Source organism: Mauremys reevesii, linkage group 5 (genome assembly GCF_016161935.1).
Source record: "Mauremys reevesii isolate NIE-2019 linkage group 5, ASM1616193v1, whole genome shotgun sequence".
In the NCBI taxonomy this organism is placed as follows: Eukaryota; Metazoa; Chordata; order Testudines; family Geoemydidae; genus Mauremys; species Mauremys reevesii.
In genome coordinates, this window is record NC_052627.1 from 13478199 (window position 1) to 13498159 (window position 19961).

At 43.4% G+C, this 19961-nt stretch overlaps 1 long non-coding RNA gene across 1 annotated transcript in view; it reads left to right on the forward strand.

Moving 5' to 3' along the window:
• Nucleotides 1-5218: 5218 nt before the first annotated feature.
• LOC120406530 overlaps nucleotides 5219-19961 on the forward strand; it is a 61358-nt gene continuing 46615 nt past the window's right edge. Inside the window, exon 1 of the long non-coding RNA XR_005599336.1 lies at nucleotides 5219-5346. This is a non-coding gene — a long non-coding RNA (uncharacterized LOC120406530). The remainder of the gene's footprint in view (nucleotides 5347-19961) is intronic.

A 19961-nucleotide genomic window follows, 5' to 3' on the forward strand; every position in this document is an offset into this window, starting at 1 on the left:
CCACAGGACTCTTTGTCGCTTTTTCCAGATCCAGACTAACACGGCTCCCCCTGATACTTGGCTGAATGGTAGTGTTGCTCTTTTAAGACTTCTGACAGCATATTCCACGTCTCATCCCTCTCAGATTTTGGAAGGCCCTTCAGATTCTAAAACCTTGGGTTGAGTGCTGTAGCTATCTTTAGAAATCTCACATTGGTACCTTCTTTACATTTTGTCAAATCTGCAGTGAAAGTGTTCTTAAAATGAACAACATGTGCTGCGTCATCATCCGAGATTGCTATAACATGAAATATATGGCAGAATGTGGGTAGAACACAGAGCAGGAAACATACAATTCTCCCCAAGGAGTTCAGTCACAAATTTAATTAATGCATGTCCTCTGGAATGGTGGCCGAAGCTTGAAGGGGCATATGAATGTTTAGCATATCTGGCACATAAATACCTTGCAATGCCGCTACAAAAGTGCCATGTGAACGCCTATTCTCACTTTCTGGTGACATTGTAAATAAGAAGAAGGGAGCATTATCTCCTGTAAATTTAAACAAACTTGTTTGTCTTAGTGACTGGCTGAACAAGAGATAGGACTGAGTGGACTTGTAGGCTCTGAAGTTTTACATTGTTTTGTTTTTGAGTTCAGTTATGTAACCAAAAAAAAATCTACATTTGTAAGTTGCACTTTCACAATAAAGAGATTGCACTTCAGTATCTGTATGAGGTGAACTGAAAAATACTATTTCTTTTATCATTTTACAGTGCAAATATTTGTAATAAAAATAATATAAAGTGAGCACTGTACACTTTGTATTCTGTGTTGTATTGAAATCAATATATTTGAAAATGTAGAGAAACATCCAAAAATATGTATAATACATTTCAGTTGGTATTCTATTATTGTTTAACAGCATGATTAAAACTGCAATTAATTTTTTAATCTTGCGATTAATCATGATTCATTTTTTAATCGTTTGACAGCCCTAGAAAAAAAGAAAAGAAAAAGAAAATCTAACAAAACAGCGCATGGTCTGTCGAGGGAAGATGCTCAGACACCTGTAGCAAAACGGGCTAACTGAGAACAGTGGCCTTTTGAGTCAAAGATTTCACACGCCCTCTTCCAGGCTCAGCCTATATCACTGAGGACATCAATTATTATGACTAAACAAATCAAACTCAGAATTTCCCCAATCAAAGGACACAAGTGAGCTCTCCCTGGTCTATCTCTGCATACAAGGTTCAGGTGATGAAATCTTTCCCCCAAGCAGCCTGGGGATGAAATGTTGCACAATGAAATGCTCACCGTGGAAAGATGTGCTACAGGCAGGTGACGTCTGCCCCAGCGTCTGCCTGGGAATGATGATAAACGCCCTCTCGGGCTGATTCACTGTTGCCCTACACTTTGCGTAGTCATTTACACCTGCACAATAGGCATAAAACACTATTGATTATCATCATTATTATGTATTTGTAGGGCTGTCAATTAATTGCAGTTAACTCACGAGATTAACTCAAAAATTGATCGTGATTTTAAAAATGTATCGCAATTAATCACACTGTTAAACAATAGATTACCAATTGAAATTTATTAAATATTTGTGCATGTTCTTCTACATTTTCAAATATATTGATTTTTATTGCAACACAGAATACAAAGTGTACAGTGCTCACTTTATATTATTATTTTTTATTACAAATATTTGCACTGTAAAAATGATAAACAAAACATAAGAACATAAGAACGGCCATATTGGGTCAGACCAATGGACTATCTAGCCCAGTATCCTGTCTTCTGACAATGGCCAGTGCCAAGTGCCCCAGAGGGAATGAACAGAACAGGTAAATCATCAAGTGATCCATCCCCTGTCGCCCATTCCCAGCTTCTGGCAAACAGAGGCAAGGGACACCATTATCTCCTGCAAATTGTAACTAAACTTGTTTGTCTAAGCAATTGGCTGAACAAGAAGTAGGACTGGTGGACTTCTAGGCTCTAAAGTTTTACATTGTTTTAATTTTGAAGGCAGTTATTTTTAGTACATAATTCTACATTTGTAAGTTCAACTTTCATGATAAAGAGATCGCACTACAGCACTTGTATGAGATGATTTGAAAAATACTATTTCTTTTGTTTTTTACAGTGCAAATACTTGTAATAAAAATAAATATAAAGTGAGCACTGTACACTTTGTGTTCTGTGTTGTAGTTGAAATCAATATATTTGAAAATGTAGAAAACATCCAAAAATATTTAAATAAATGGTATTCTATTATTGTTTAACAGCGCAATTAATCATGCAATTAATCATGATTATTTTTTTAATTGTGTGATTAATCATGATTAATTTTTTTAATCACTTGAAAGCCCTATATATTTGTGTTGTGCTAGTACCTAGGTGCCCCAGTCATGGACCACGGCCCCATTAGGGGTGCTGAAACAATGTGTATAGTGGTGCTGCTGAGAGCCATTGAAGCAAACTGTAACCCTGTATATAATGGAAACCACTTCAAGCCAGGGGTGTGGCAGCACCCCCAGAGCCCCTAGTTCTAGCATCTATGGACCCCATTGTAGTAGATACTTGTAAGAGGTTGCTTGGCCCATGGGCTGGAGAGCCTGTGACTAAGCCAGCCTGATTACAGAATGAGCCCCATTGAGAGGAATCAGGCCATTCCCCAAGAAGAGCAGAAGGTGGCTGCAGTAAAGAGGGAGTGGCTAGGTCAGGTGAGGAAAGAGCTGGAGGGAGAGGTAGAAAGCTCAGAGCAGGAAAGATTCAAGCGCTGAGAGTGAGGAGAGAGACCAGGCTGGGAGAGACCCTGGCTAAGCAGGGAAGAGACTGGGAGAGACAGAAGGGGAACAAGAAGCCTCAGAGTAGGAGCACAGAGGGTAGAGGAGCAGCCCAAGAAGCTTTGAGCTGGGAAGTGGCCCAGAGAAAATGGCAGCACAGGAGAAGGAGCAGGCCTAGGTGCCCAGTGCAGAATCCCTGGCTGGAACCCAGAGTAGATGATGGGATTAGGTTCCCCCTGCTAGCCCCAGGGAAGGGGGCCATAAGCTGGCTTCAAGGACTATTATCTAGGGTGACAAAGGGGCTGCAGAATAAGGTCTGAAAGAGTCCCATGACAGAAGGATTTTTTTCTGTTAAGGACACGTGCCCACCTGGAAGGGTTGGACTTAAGATGGTGACCTGGCCAGAAGGCTGAGTTACTGGCAGAGAAACCACCTCAGCTTTGGAGCAGCTGTTGGCCTGAGGTTCTGGTGAAAGGAGAGAGCTGCTGTGCTGTTCCTGGCCATGAGGGGGGCCTAGCGGTTAGTGAACCTGTTTTCACTGCTGTAACAAACAGACCATTCCTGCCCTAATCTAAAACTATTGTTCTGGTCTGGTAGCATGTTACAGGTGTAAATTACTGCCCAATTCGCAGGGCAATAGTGACTAGGATCCCACATATTTATTGGGGTTAGCTAGATGCTGGGTGACGTGGGACGGCAAAGATGGTTGTGTCTCTTTGAAAACAAACACATTTTATTTATTGCCTGGCTAATTTTGTATACAGCCCCTAGAACGGTACCTTTTTTTTTTTTTGCCTTTTCATGCATCTCATCAATAAAACCTGTTTAGCTGGCATTCAAGAACCAGACGGTTAGCTCTGTCTTACTACTGTCTTCCCTTGGCTCGACCTCACTATGTGTGATGGTGCCAGTGGGAGGCAGAACTGGCAGGCATGCTGTGATGCCAATCACAAAGCAGACAAGGCATTAGGAGCTAGGTTTTCAAAAGAGCTCTGCAGCCATTTGGTACCTGAAAGAAGTGAGTGACCAGCCTTTCAGAATTGCTCAGCACCCACTGAGAACAATGAGAGCTGCTGAGCCTTTCTCCGAGGCTGGCTATTTCTATGAGCCTAATTACAGTGTCGCTGACTCTTGTAATGGGACACCAGCTGAGCCGGGAGTCAGACTGATGATAGTCTGAGTCTGAGATACTCCAGCCCTCTAACAAATTTCAACCCTGGCTGGGGGAAAAGCCCCTTCTGATTGGCCTTCCTCGGCTCCTGAGGTGGAGCAGCTAATCAGAGGTGCTTCAAGAAGCTGGCAGAGTTCCTCTTAGAAGCTGAGGCTGTTCTCACAGGAAGGGAGGAGGCAGAAAGAGCCTGGTAGCTGGGGAAGGGGGCCTCTGCTGCATGTCCTGTCCTGTCCTGAGAGCAATGGGAAGACTCCTCTGGTCCTCTCTCATTCCCTCCAACACCTGGGAAGGGAGCAAAGGGGTGAAGGACACCTGGAGTCCCTCCCCCTGCAATGGGGAGAGGAGATGCAGCTGCAGCCCTCAGGCCTGGGAGAGAGGGGTGGGGAGCCCCAGGAGGGGTAGAGAGGGGGTGGGGTGGGCAGAACTGATGCAGGGGTCAAGTGGGCAGAGGACAGAATTAGTTGCTGGGCAGAGGGAGGGGCAGATGTGAAGGTGAATGCTCCTGCAGTGGGAGCCCAAATGACCTTACCCAGTAAATTTGGGAGTGTTCGCAAGCATGTGCATGGACACGCACAATGAGCAGGGGGAGTTCAAAAATCAAGATAGGCCAAAAAACCCACAGCCCAATGCTTGAAAAAATAAGTCTCAGGACTTTAGGGGTCTGATTTGTTTCTGAGCCTTTGGGCTGGCAATGCTGTAGTTGGCAAGGGAAAATGCTGTCACCGTGTCAAAAAAAAGCTTCAGTAAAGCTGTTCAAAACACTCTCTGGGAAATGTACCGCAGGTAGAATTTGCAGAGTGTTGGTTGAAATGCAGCAGGTTGTACAGAGCTTTCCACAAAAGTGATCACTTCATCAGAAACCTCTCACGCTATGTGGGTGTCCTTGAAAAGGTCATTGCTGGCTTTAATATTCTTTTTGTGGGCAGATCTACTTTTTTTTTAATCCCCTGTCAGTTCTTGTGGGCTGTAGGTCAGCAGACTGGGTTCCTTCTCCTAGTCAATCGTGCATGGAGGTGTGGCATCCTTTAAAAGGACCTGTTCCATGATGGAGCTTGTTATCTCTCTGGCATGGCATGTGTGATAAATGAAATGGGGAGGGGGGGAAGGTAGCTCCCTTTGATGGACACCCAGTTAGCTGTAAAATCCCTCTTGGTAGCTGTTCTCTACTTGCTTTACCTGTAAAGGGTTAAAAAGTCCCCCAGGTAAGGAAAAAAAAAGTGGGCACCTGACCAAAAGAGCCAATGGGAAGGCTAGAACTTTTTCAAACTTGGGAAAGAAATTTTCCCTTTGTCTGTTGTTCTCTCTGGGCTGAAGAGACAGGCAGCAGGAATCCTCTGTAAAGTTTGAACCAGCTATGAAAACCATCAGATCATATCTACAACTACTTTTAACAACCCAAATATGTAAGTAAATTAGGAATGTTTAGGAAGATGCGATTAGGTTTATTTTTTAAGGCTTGTGGACTCCTTTGTGCTAACCCCAGATGCTTTTGTTTGCTTGTAACCTTTAAGCTAACTCCAAAAAGGCTATTTTAGGTGCTTAATTTTTGGAATTGCTAGCAAACATCTAGCCAAAGCCTAAGTTCCAGATGTATTTTCTTCCTTTTTGTTTTTAATAAAATTTACCTTTTTTAAGAACAGGATTGGATTTTTGGTATCCTAAGAGGTTTGTGCATGTTGTTTGATTAGCTGGTGGCAACAGCTAATTTCCTTTGTTTTCTTTCTCAGCTCTTCCCCAGAGGGGGTGGTAAAAGGGCTTGAGGGGAACCCACAGGGAGGGATTCCCAAGTGCTCCTTCCTGGGTCCAAGGGTGGTTGTTGGTTTTTGTTGTTGTTGTTTTTTCTTTTTGCATTTGGTGGTGGCAGCATTTACCAAGCCAAGGTCAGAGAAAAGCTGTAACCTTGGGAGTTTAATACAAGCCTGGAGTGGCCAGTATTAATTTTTAAAATCCTTGTGGGTCCCCACCTTCTGCACTTGAAGTGACAGAGTAGGGAATCAGCCCTGACAGCGTGGTGCAGCAGCATCAACAACAACCAGGCTCTACTAGGTGGGGTCTAACAGAAGATACAGCATACAGGTCTGAACAGAAGCGGATGACGGGACAGGGGCTGTGCAACTAGGAAGCTGAATAGAGGGATCTTGAGTGCATTGGCTGCAGCAGCTTATCTTGTATTAAGAGCACTAGAGGGCTGCTGCCCCCATGCATCCCAGACACTGGGGATTATTGTGGGAAAGGGGTCAGTGTGATCTGATCAGGTGTTAGGTCTGAAGAGATTGGGTTGCTGCACCCAAGAAGAGCAGATAGGAGGCAGAGATATTGGGTGGGGCTTGCTGCTTAATTATAGCCTGGCAACCTGCAATCTGGAGAATTAAGCAGAAAGGCTTCCAAAACAACACCCCAGGAGATGGGCCTGAATCTTGGCCAGTGAGATCTACAGGCCAATACCTAACTGCCCTCAAATGTAGAGAGAAACTAGAATGGGGTACCCCAGGTGCTAGGCCTGAATAGTCCCAGGAAGCCAGATTGCTCCAGGGGGACAAGTTGGGCATGATGCATTTAGCTTTGGCTGTGCCTGGGTAAACCTTCATCCCTAGGGTATTTTGCAGCCTTTCCTTTCTGTCCTCTCTTGTGACAAATCCTTCCACTTGAGCCATGCATGTGCGTGCTTATTGGGAACCCAGCAGATGTTAGTGCAGTCTGGCAGGCAAAGAGTCTTCCGTGCTGATTGCTGACACTGTGCTGCACCTGAGGCATTACAGAGCACCCACAGCTCTCCACTGTCCCCCTTTGGGTGGAGGGAACATACGTTGAGTTCTGGATTCCTTGTTGACTGGCGCCACATGGTGGTTGGTGAAGAGGTCTAGCAGAAGGCATTTTGACTCGCGTAGTCTTGGGCGGGGGGAACATCAGGCCAAATTCAGAGGTGATGTGTAAAGTCACCTCCCCTTACGCTGACTCTTAATTAACTAAACTCTTAATTACTCTCCCTCAGCAGTGTTGTGTGTTCTCACTTCTCAAATCACTATTCCATGTGGACTGTAGTAGAATCCCAGGAACACTACCATGAAGATTGCAGGAGGGAACCAGAAGTGGTTTTCTGTGTGTCCTGGGAGCATCCTAAGGCATCTCTCAAATTCTCCCATAAATGCTAAGCTCCAGCCATTGCCACTCAAATTCCGAGGGAGACAAAGCAATGTGCCAGTCAGCATTTATATGACTATTGCAATTACCAGGTGGTGCCTTCCATCCATATCTGCCTTCGGATGCTTCATGCCTGTGACTTATTCGTGAGGCTGACCAATTTCATGTGGCTAGATGTTTGTGTCATCCTCCTTGAAGGAATGATTCCTGCCAATATACCTGGATGAATTTTGTTCATGTGTCAATTATGGCTAGTCCAGGGGGAAATTTGCACCTTCCTACTAAGGCCAGGGCTATCCTGGATGACCGTTGCTATTGACAAAAAAAAAAATTAAAGCTCATATGAATGTTTTTCACGTCTACTTTCCCCTGAGCTGAATAGGCTAAGTGTTAAAAACATTGTTAGAGAAGACAGTTAACATCTCTTCTGTTCTCTGTCTAGTGTCAAACTTGCAGCCTTGCTTAACAGTTCCAGTGTTGCTCTCATTGGCTGGTCCCTGGTACAGATGGTGTCTGCCTTAACCTACCCCAGCGGAGTGGAAAAGTAAATGCCATTATGCCTTTTGTGTCGGATGCCTGCCTCCTGCAGAGTTTTAGTTTGAAGATGATTGACCTAATAGAGCTACTATTGTGTACTCTAGCTTGTTAGTGCATCAGCAAAATCCCACAGCGTTCAGGCTAGCGCTGCGGTAAGTGGTGGTAATAACTAGTGATTGAGTGCTTGAGTCTCTTCTCATGGTAGTTTTACACCATTGTAGTTTCCTTGATTTCAGTGATAAGAACCGGGTGCTGAATGTTTACAACAAAATTAATTGAGAGCAGGGGCGGCTCCAGGCACCAGCACGCCAAGCGCGTGCCTGGGGCGGCAAGCAATGGGGGCGCTCTGCCGGTTGCAGCAAAGGTGGCAGCATGCCTGCGGAGTGTCCGCTGGTGCCACGGCTTCGGCAGACCTCCCACAGGTGTGCCGCCGAATCCAGGGGACCGGGGACCTCCCGCGGGCAAGCCACCGAAGGCAGCCTGCCTGCCGTGCTTGGGGCGGCAAAATACCGAGAGCCGCCCCTGACTGAGAGTGTAGTATCCTGAAAAGAGAGCATTTTTCAGAGTTCTCTCTCCTACAAACAGCCACGTTAATTTCTGTGGCAGTTTGGAGGTGGACAGTGTGTCTAAAACTGATATCCGGTTGGTTTCATTGGTAGCTGGTTGAATAGTGCCAAACCTGATTCATTAACGGGCTACACTTACACTTCAAAGCGCTGCCGCGGCAGCGCTTTGAAGCGCTAAGTGTAGTCAAAGCGCCAGCGCTGGGAGAGAGCTCTCCCAGCGCTGTCCGTACTCCACCTCCGTGTGGGGAATAACGTACAGCGCTGGGAGCCGCACTCCCAGCGCTGGGGCTTTGACCACACTGGCGCTTTGCAGCGCCGCAATTTGCAGCGCTGGAGAGGGTGTGTTTTCACACCCTGCTGCAGCGCTGCAAATTTGTAAGTGTAGCCAAGCCCTCAGTGAGTTGAAGCCCCGTGTCATACCCCTACTATTCCTGGGGCCGTCTTGTTCATTATTTGCAAATGTTTGGACAAAAAAATGTGTGTGAATCCTGAAAGCTTCCTGAATTCTAGCAGAAAGGATTAATTCATCTGAGTATTCCTAGCGGAAGTTCATTTTCTATTTGTTGTTTGTTCTCTTATGTAAAACTTTCCAGTCATCCAAGCAGAAATATCACCATATGATTTAGATCAGTGGTTTTCAAACTTTTTTTCTGGGGACCCAGTTGAAGAAAATTCATGATGCCAATGACCCAACGGAGATGGGGATGAGGAGTTTGGGGTGTGGGAGGGGCAGAGGGTTGGGATGAGGGCTGCAGGGTGGTGGTCAGGGCTGGGGGTGCAGGCTCTGGGGTGGGGCTAGGGATGAGGCGTTTGGGGTGCAGGAAGGGGTTCCAGGTTGGGGGGGCTCAGGTCTGGGGCAGGGGATTGGGGCATGGACTTACCTCTGGTGGCTTCCGGTCAGCGGTGCAGCCAGAATGCAGAGGATGACTTCCCACCTGTCCTGACACTGCGAACCATGCTGTGCCCCAGTAGCAGCCAGCAGCAGGTCCGTCTCCTAGGTAGAGGTGCGCAAGCAGCTCTGCATGGCTCTTGCCTGCAGGCACCGCCCAGCCAATGGGAGCGTGGAGCCGGTGCTCAGGGCGGGGGCAGCGTGTGGAGCCCTGTGACTCCCCTGCCTAGAAGCCAGATCCACTGCTGGCCACTTCTGGTGCTGACTAGGGTCCTTGGGTGCTGAGCAAGGCAACCCAGTGCCTTTCATGCTGCTACCCAGTACTGGGTCACAACCCGAACTTTGAAAAACATGGATTTAGATGACTAGTCACAGAAGAAAAATGTGACATAAATGACTCTCATATTGTTTTCTGCGACTACTCAAATAATTCTGAAATAACAAGTATATCCACAGAAATAGGATTGGTTCATGAATGACAAGCAAATGGGAAAAAAAGCTCCATTCTTAACTTATATACCTTGCAATGACTAATGTGATATGCTCCATAAGAATGGACAAACTATGGTCCATCTAGCCCAATTTCCTGTCTTCTGACAGTGGCTTGTGCCAGAAGCTTCAGAGGGAGTGAACAGAACAGGGCAATTTACCAAATGATCCACCCTCTGTCATCCAGTGCCAGTTTCTAGCAGTCAGAGATTCAGTACTCCAATTACTCTTTCCAGTACCTAGGGGTGTTCCGCTGTGTGAAATGCAAGTCCCTTGGATAGCAATTATTGACTGTGATTCAGTATATCAGTTTTCCTAAACAATAGTGAAAATGTCAATTATAGTCATATCCTGGAATCATTGAATCAGTTCTTAATGGAGCCATTCAGAACCCATTAAATTGGGTTCTGTCCATGTTTATAGGTCGGTTGTTTTTTAAAAACACTTTTGCAGATTACAGAATAGGAACTAACATAATTAACAAGGCAAGCAAGCTAGATCTAAGAGTCAAAGTCTCTTTCTGAGTGTACTTTATACGATTCTAATGCATCACTGCTTCCTCTTGCCAAACATGTTTCACTATTCAGGCTAAAAAAATCTCTTCTGACTACAATGAGCCAAAATACTTCGTGCTGAACAGCTTAGAAAGAGTGGTCTGATGGGTAATTTTAATGGGCTCTGAGGATGAAGTGCTAACGGATTAGTTGCATCCTGAATATTAATTCCTTTCTTTCATCGGCTGCATTTGTACTTGTGCGTATAGCTTGTGGTATTTGCTATCAGCGCAAGATATTTTTGCTAGCTGTTATTTGCATATCAGTCCATCTATTTTTACTATTTAGGCCCTGATGATGCAAGTGAATCTTCAGTGGCAGACCCCTGTGCCTGTGCAGAGCCCCAATCACTTCGCTGGGGCTCAGTGTGGGCGGAAGGCTCTGTGAGGCAATATGGAAGGCTTGTGGCCAAGCTGTCAGTGGGTGGAGGCAGAGCACTAGCTCTGCTCTTCAGGGCCTTGGCTAGTAGAACTGAGCAGGGGTGGAGTTGGTAACGTGTTGGTATAGACCATCAGCAAATTACTCCCTTCATGGAGGAAGTGGGGAGCCGGGAGAGAACGATGCTCCATGAGCCTGAGATACTTCTGGGGTGGTGGTGTGACATATTCCCCACTGCCCCTTGGGCTCAATCTAGCCCTTATTAATACAATTTTTGGAAAGTTCCTCTTCTCAATGTAGTCGAAGCTGCCAGTCCATGCTTAAACCTTTTCTCTTCTTTATTCTTTTCTAAAGGACCATTTGGTTGATAAGATCTAAACTGCATTCTGGTTTACTGTAACATGTACATGTTGCAATGTCAAAAGCAGCTGGAAAATCTGCCAGACTTTCTCTTTTTATGTGCTAGAAGGGAAGATGTGTATGTAATGCAATAAGGTAGTTCAGGCTGGCGTAAGTATCTCCTGAGTAGGAGAGTTGCTTTTCTCAATAGTCTATTCAGGGACAGTTGCATTGTACCTCAGGCACAAATGGTCCTGTAATCTGCTTGTAATCAAATTGGCATTTGTTTCAGATTCGCTAGCTTTTCTTGTCAATGCATCTTAGTTATAACAGACATATAGATGACATAAACACTTTGTTAGATGGACTACATGGCCGATAGGATACATCCAACATGCAGACAAGGCCTCTTGGGCTTGCTGTAAGCCATGAGGACACATTTTCAGCCTCATAACTATATTCATGAAATTACAGCCTATAACATTACTATAACAACGATTACTATAACATTACCATAGCAACAATGCTCAGTACATCATGAGCCTTCCAAAGACACCCGACATGACAATCATATTATAAGGATGAACATGGGGGTGCTGGGTGTTCCCCCGAGATACACAAATATGTAGTTGGAAATGTTACCTGTTGATACAACATCACAACAGGAAAAATGCCAGAATCCGCATGGCAGTCTTTATTTTAATTTTCTTTACTGCTTTAAAAATGTTTAATAAAACAAAGATTTTTGAAATCTAAATGTCTAAGGACTACATTTTGCTACTCAGAATGAGTAATGTATTATTCTAGGCAAAACCCCACTGATCTAAATGGGAATACCCCGGGGCGGCTCTAGGATTTCCGCTGCCCCAAGCAGGGCGGCACGCCACAGGGGGCACTTTAGCGGTCGCCGGTCCCGCGGCTCCGATGGACCTCCCACAGGCACGCCTGCGGATGCTCCACCAGAGCCGCGGGACCAGCGGCCCCTCCGCAGGCACGCCTGCGGGAGGTCCGCCGGAGCCGCCTGCCGCCCTCCTGCTGGGACGCCGCCCCAAGCGCGCACTTGGCGCGCTGGGGTCTGGAGCCGGCCCTGGGAATACCCAACTGTGGTGGGGCAGATGACCCCACCCGCAGCAGTCAAGAAGGGGTTAAAGAGCTCCTGTGGTCATAACCACCTGCTACAGGCCAGAGAATGGGCTCTGTCAGCCTGAGCCCTCTGAGGAAAGAACAAGGCCCAGTTTGTTTCTTTTGTGGAAACCTCTGGGACTAAATCCTGAGAGCGGAGACTTCCTGGAAGACGGCCTCCCCTCTGCTGTGTGGGGGAGGGGGCTGGCCCTTGGGGGCTCTGAAAGTATTTTCCTTTTTGTGTGGATTCGCTCAGGGCAGGACCGCATGACTGCTATTCCCCAGGGCTTGCTCTATCAGGTCTGTGGCCTGCCTTCACGCTGACAATGTGACCCTGAGACATAACCATTGACATCAGTATTTCTCAGCGTAAGGGTGGCTGAACCGGGCCCTGTATTAGTAAACAGTATTATTTTTAAATGATAATGTACAAAACAGAGCATAATACAAAGCACAGGGAGGTATAGGAGGGTACACATTACTTCACTTTATCTGCAACTAGATGGTAAACGTAATCTGTTAGTAGCTAGTGACTAAAGTAAAATCCTCTGCAGAGAAGCCATATACATGACTATAAATGAAAACATCTCAGCTTTGAAGTGAGGTTAGGGAACGAGGCCAAGAAAACCTTGTAAATGTCCACCCCACTATTCTGTTGTAGTTAAAAGCAGGTACATGCAGGGGATTGTTTCACTAGAAGAATAATGCTGGATAAATAGACGAAGAGCAATGTTCTGGTGAACATACCATGGCATGTCCAAGCCTGATTCTCCTCTCAACAGTCTTATACCGATGTAACTCCATTGACTTTGGTGGAGCTACCTCTGATTCAAAGTGATATGAGAGGAGAATCGAGCCAAGGGAATATGTGGCTCTGTTTAGATATTTTGGGGTGGGAAGAACTGTTAAGCTACCTTTTTTTGGATATGACACCCAGAAATGGAGACCATACAGAAATGGTCAATAGTTAGATTGGGGGAAACATTCACAAATCATTTTTCTGACTATCCAGCCCTAAACAAAGCACCAAGCTGAGTTTGCTATGAGTTCTGGGTCATGTTTTTCATTACTCTTTAATGTTTAGACAACCACCAGCTTTGCACGACAGTGGCTGCAAGTCCCCCAAATCGCTCAAGTTTTGCATTAATTAATCTGAAATCCTTTGTTCGCCTGTTTTAAAAAGTTCTAATCAGGGAGTAGAAATACTGCCATATGACTTAGGGGATCGATTGCATGACATAAATAATGAAAATGGAATATTACAGGAGAACAGTTTGGTAATTTTTACCCTATTGATCGTTTGCAATCAGAAGTATTGAGTCCTTGTGAATAACAGATACGTTCAAAAAAGTCAAGATTGGTTTGCAGACAGGGGAAAAAAGGGCTGAATTCCCAACAAATACTCATAACATAGAATTCAACCAGGCCTACTTGTTTCCAAGTGGTAATCACTGTTCATTTCCTGCAAACGTGTAGAAATGGTCCACACTAGAAAACTAGATCAACCCAGCTACGCCGCTCATGGGGAGTGAAAAATTCACACCCCTGAGTGACATAATTAAGCCAGCCTAAATCCTTGTGTAGACAGCACTAGGTAAATGGAAGAATTATTCTGTTGACATAGCTACCACCTCTTGGGGACGTGAATTAACTACACCAACGGGAGAATCCCTTCTGTCGGTGCAGGTAGTGTCTACACTGAAGCGCTGCGGGCTGTGCAGCTGTAGTGTTTCAAGTGTAGACAAGCCTGTAGTATTACAGGGACAAATCCTGGAGCATTTATAGCTAATCCCAAGGATTTGGAATCCTTGGCAGAATAAGCACGGCATCATTTGGCAGAGAGAGAGAGAGAGAGAAGTTCAGTTACAGTAGGTTCTTGGCAAAAATATGTTTATCTGTTGCAGCTGTTACTGAGTCAGATACAAGAGTGTAAGAAAACAGTTTGTAACTTTCTCTTTCAATGGACCTTCATCACCTCCCATGTGAAAATCCTAACTTCTCATCTGAGACACGCATTTCACAGCTTTCCTGGGCCACTGAGAAATTGTTACATTACTTGTACTCGGATGTCAGCGCAGTGTGCTGTGCAGTTATTCACAAATGTACAGTGGCTCTTTCCTCCCATGTGAACTGTACAGCAATTAGTCTAAAGTCGCTACACTGACAAAACAGTAAAGCCAAACAGCTATTTGTGTCCTTAGAATGAATCCATGAGAAACATGAGATTACATTTTGCTGATGAAGTGCACTGTGATTACCTGGATCAACAGAAACAAAATTAGCGGTCACAAGGAAGTGAAACTTTACAGAAAACTAAATCATTCCTATGTATAGAACAACATTCTCCTAGAATTTCCATAGGAGGACAGATTTAGCAGTACAAATTATTTAGGATTGGCTTCTAATACACTTATTCACATTGACGAGTACCTTACTCAACATAGTCCCATTGACTTTGTTAGGATTATTCAACATGAGGAAGAGGATCTGGTGGGAGGGTTTGTTCTGTTTTTGTTTTATGTGGGGGGTGAGGTGCATGGGTTGTGCTTTCTAAACAGTGATGGAAATTAAAATATACAGGCTGAACATCTTAGAAGCACTGAAAAGTTTTATTAGGAATGAAATGTAAAAAAAAATAACCTGTATGTTTGTCAGCCTTAGATAAATGAAAGTACAATATTTCTTTCCCAAGAAATTATTATCTTGTCATATTAGGAGGATGGGGAGGAATAGCACATGCCTCATTAAACTTCTTTTGGTTTATAATACTGTCAGACTCATGGACAATTCCTTCATTTAAAAAAAAATGAAAGCATGAGAATGCCTCTTCCGTTTATTTCTTCAATATATCATTTGATCTTTTATTCCTAATGCAATATTTCCTCAGATATATGGTTCTGCAAACTCTCTTACATTTGATTTTGATTTGTGATGTTTCTGCCACGTCTTTTAAGAATTTGTTGTTTGGTTTGTTGGTTTTATATTCTTTGTCTTCAAGGGTTCCTGGATGACCATCGTCTAACAGTTTTTCTACCCTGAGCCCCAGGTATTAATGAGTTATGATTAATCTTAAGAATATTCATTTGAACAGTAAATTATAGCACGTTTCGAGTGAAAGGGGAACATTGGTAACACACACACGGAGCTTGATTCTTGTCCAACGCACGCTGGTGAAAAAGCAGTAAAACACCACTGACTTAATGGAGTTAGTCCTGATTTACACCTGTAAAATTGAGATCTGGATTAGGCCAAAGGGGATTGGGTAAACTGCAACAGCCACAGTCATGCCATCTAAATATAATAAGTCGGCTACATTGGTGCAAGCCAGCTGCTTTGCACCACTCCAGGGACTCGAATCAGCCAAGCCAAGATTGTGGCTGCTTTTCCTTGCCAGAATGGTGCACCGGAATGATGGTGTGTACCAGTCAAACTGGCCCGTTGTATTAGCTGGCCATGAACTATTCATTTTATTGAAACAAAAAATGCAAAATGGAAACTCTCTGTATATGCCCTGTTGGTTCACACGTGCAGTCAGATATTTCTTACATTAAGAGTCAGTGTTTATAGTGAATCTGTTGGCATTGCTGGAATTTACTATACACAGTAATAGTAAATACAGCGATATAGCATGTTAGATCAAAAGTGAGACCTTACAGTCACAATCATATCAACTGAATATTGTAAGGTACAAAAAAACTTGTAATGATTTCTAGCTGGATAACACTGTTACATCAGTGGTTTTAAAGAACACAATAGGTGTAAATAAGGATTAATTTCTTGTAGCCTGCACAATCTTTTTTAAAAAAAGGTTTTACTGGTTATTTAAAAAAAAAAACTCACTTCCTTAGTATCATCAGTTCCTCTCTGATTTACTGGTCTGGCTCGCTCTGTAAACTAGTCCATTGGAGGAAATTCTGCACAGAAATTACAAATACAGAAATGCTTGAAAACTTTTAATTGTTCCCAATAACTGACTATAATTGTTTCTCCTAAAATAGCTATTGAAAAAAGTTGGTGGAAAAAACAAAAGACATAAGACACACACATGAGGCACAATCAAAAGAAGCAGGAAAGTGTTCAGAGAACAACATGCACTGTGCAGGATGTGGAAATAAAGGAGACGCAATAGAGAAATGCCAGTGAAACAGGCAGGAACCTGAGGTGAAACAAAGAATATGAAATAAGGAGGAGCTAAAAGGAGGAACATATTGTTCTCATTTCTCTGAGTTTAAAGATAGATCAAGCATTCCAGAGATATTGAGATGTCCACTTCAAGTTCTCAGCTTTATTTTATTTAAGGTCCCAGCTCCTACCAAAAAATCCTCAAGGGAGACTACCATATTCATGGGAATGAGATATGGAGCCTTTAATCTCTGGGTCACCAATTTGTGCCTCTGTGAAGTGCATTGTTGGTCTTGGTTAATTTCATACCAAACCACCCTAACAAATTTAAATAATTGCCCCCTTGGTTGGCAGTCTGAGCAGAGCGGCCAAGCACTGAGTGGGCATAGGATGATTCAGCCCATTGCTCTTAGATGGTCTGTCTAGGGAGAATGGAGCATGATGGTAGGACAAGGAAGGGAAGTTTGGCCCCTTCCAGTAAATGGAAGTCTGTTCTATGCGATACAGGCACAGTGCAATCTGGCATTGTCTAAGTGTATAAAATTTACTAAAAATGAAAGTAAAAGAGAAAAATGTTTGGTACCAAACTATTTGCCTCTGCAGTCTGCTTTATTCATGTTTAGCTAGATTCCTGTTTTAATGAGGGATGGGCTGAGCCTTTTCAGAGAAGTTATGGATATTATCTAACCCAGGGGTTCTCAAACTGGGGGATGGCACCCCTCAGGGGGTCGCAAGGTTATTACATGGGGGGTCATGAGCTGTCAGCCTGCACCCAAACCCCGCTTTGCCTCCAGCATTTATAATGGTGTTCAATATATTTAAGTGTTTTTAATCTATAAGGGGGGGGGTCGCACTCAGAGGCTTGCTATGTGGAAGGGGTCACCAGTACAAAAGTTTGAGAACCACTGATCTAACCTAACACTGATAACGGGCTTACAGTGCCTGTCCTCTCGTGGTAACAATAGTGTATGAATATATTTTCTGTATTAAAATTTACATTTAAGAGAGCTGCCATAGGCTGTGGAAAAATTGCTGAAGTTTTATATAAGCACATAGCATCTGTGTAATGAAAACCAGAATGGAACCACTGAAAACATCAGCATGAAGGAAGTCACTAGCTTGCAGCTTTGAATGGCCAGATGAAAATGTGAGTGGATATAGCACAAAATTATAGTGACATCTATTGATGTCACTATAGCACATGGTCATCTTGCTAGTTTTGTTTTATCAGAATGTAAAGGAGTTTGATCTTGGAAGAAATGTTTATTACTAGATTCTATGCTGGGTATTGAGGGTGAGGGGCTGTTTGATCATGGGTGGGTTTTTTTGTTGTTGTTTAAAGCTGAGCATATCAGCAAAGTCTGTTCCAATGGTTGGGTCATTACACCAATTGATTCTATTTCTTCCACCTTTTCATGTTCTCTGTATGTATAAATATCTCCTGTCTGTGTGTTCCATTCTATGCATCGCTCATGCTACAATAAATTTGTTAGTCTTCCATTTGTTTCTCTGATAGACTTATTTCTTACATATAGCAGCTGCCTTTCATATTGTGAAAATGAGACTAGCTGATAGTTTTTAAATGTTAAAAGGCTTTCATTCCCATTCTGCACTTAAGCATCTGTTATACAATAAGAGGTTGTCTTTTCCTTTTATGGAACTTCAGCAATATGTAAGCAAGCGAGCATCTGCTTGACATCTGTCCCATGAGGGCAGGGTTTTTTTCATCCATTTTTTCCCCATCAGTTATCAATACAGAATCTTCCTTTGACAGTGTTGAAAACAATTGGATGCCTGTTTTGTTTTTTTTTGGTTTTTTTTTTTCCTACAAAATATTAATTGCATTTCTGTTTGTAGACATTTTATGCTCATGGAAAATCTCACTTTTGAGCTAGAGCTTTCTTATTGACTTAGACTGTAAGCTCTTCAGGGCCAGGGCCATTTTTGTTCTGTTTGTACAGTACCCGGCACAGTGAGGCTCTGATTCATGACTAGGGCTCCTAGGTGCTACTTCAATATAAATAGTAGTCCCATTGCGTTTCACTATCCGCATGACCAGTTGCTTATTTGGGGGTGAGGCTCAGGGGAAAGGTTAGCAAAAAGAACAGGAGGACTTGTGGCACCTTAGAGACTAACAAATGTATTTGGTCATAAGCTTTTGTGGGCTACAGCCCACTTCATCAGATGCGTGCAGTGGAAAATAAAGTAGGAAGATGTATATACAGAGAACATGGAAAAATGGGGGTTGCCATACCAACTCGAATGAGACTAATCAATTAAGGTGGGCTATTATCAGCAAGAGGAAAAAAACTTTTGTGTAGTGATCATCAGGATGGCCCATTTCGAACAGTTGACAAGAAGATGTGAGTAACAGAAGGGGAAAAATTAGCATGGGGAAATAGTTTTTAGTTTGTGTAGTGACCCATCCACTCCCAGTCTTTATTCAAGCCTAATTTAATGGTGTCCAGTTTGCAAATTAATTCCAGTTCTGCAGTTTCTCATTGGAGTCTGTTTTTGAAAATTATTTCGTTGAAGAATTGCGACTTTTAGGTCTGTAACTGAGTGTCCAGGGAGGTTTGAAGTGTTCTCCGAGTGGTTTTTGACTATTATAATTCTTGATGTCTGATTTGTGTCCATTTTTGCTGATGCAGACTAATTCGGCTACCACTCTGAAGGGAAAAGGTTATGTGTATGCACCCAGGAAGGTGCATGGCAAGTCATACGGTATATTTACTTGTACAACAAAGAAAGATACAAAAGGATGACCTGAAATATTTTGGGATTTTGCTATCTTTAAGCAACCCTAAGCATATTTTAATTTTTATTGCATAGTTACCAAATGTCCAGTCTCTCTTCACTTTCCTCATGCACACGCCAGTACTCCCCAGGGAAAATTCTCTTTAAAAGTATCTGATGCAGTCAGGGGTAATACTGATCAGGGCTGACCTTAAACCAAATGGCACCCCTGGCAAGGAGCGTCTTCGGCAGCACCCTCCCTCCATTTGTTAGACTTTTGAATGCCTTATTTTTATGGCATTTGTAGCCCATTTCACAGCTTTACATCGTTTATATGCATGATTTATCCCTTTATATGTCCTTTATTAGTTGCTACTTACTCTTCAAGTCTTAAAACACAAGTTTTACAATTACTCAATAAATTACCCAATAAAACAAGGTTCTCAATATCACAGCTGGGCTCTCACTTCACTTCGTCATTATGTCTCGTCCAGTGACTGGCAACACCCCACTCCTTATATACCCGCAAGGGTGTCGCTGACAACATTCTAAGAGGTTCAAGGAAAATGTAACTCTCAATCTGGAAGGTTCCACAAGATTCTACAAAGGTCCAGAATATTGTAGGAGGTTAGTGAAAAATGAATCCACATAAGAAAAATGTTTCAGGTATTCCTTCAAACACTCACTCAGGCAAAACAGACTGCATAAGGAGTGTATATTTTTTCCATTTCACATCAAGTAGAAGCTTCTCCTTGAACCCATCTCTATGGTTTGCTGGCAAGCTTATAGTCCCTGGGGGTCTTATTGTGATCACACATCTTAATACACTCCACCAGAAAGTGGTCAAAGAACTACTATTCAGTCTTTGTAAAAAGTACTGACCTTCTGGTACACAAAGGGGATAAATGGCAAGGAATGTCATAAATGGGAAGTAGCTGCTTATGACATAATGTGACTGTTTGGTTTTGTTTTTGTTTTTTTTAAAACTCCGGTGTTTCACTACTCTCTCCCATTGAACCCTCCATCCTCTGCACATGGCAGTTCCTCAGCCCATTTTTGCCTAGCAGGGAGCCGAATGAACTATCAGTGATGACTGTGGACTAAATACGGGTCCTTGTAGGATTCTACAAGTATTGTTCTCTAAT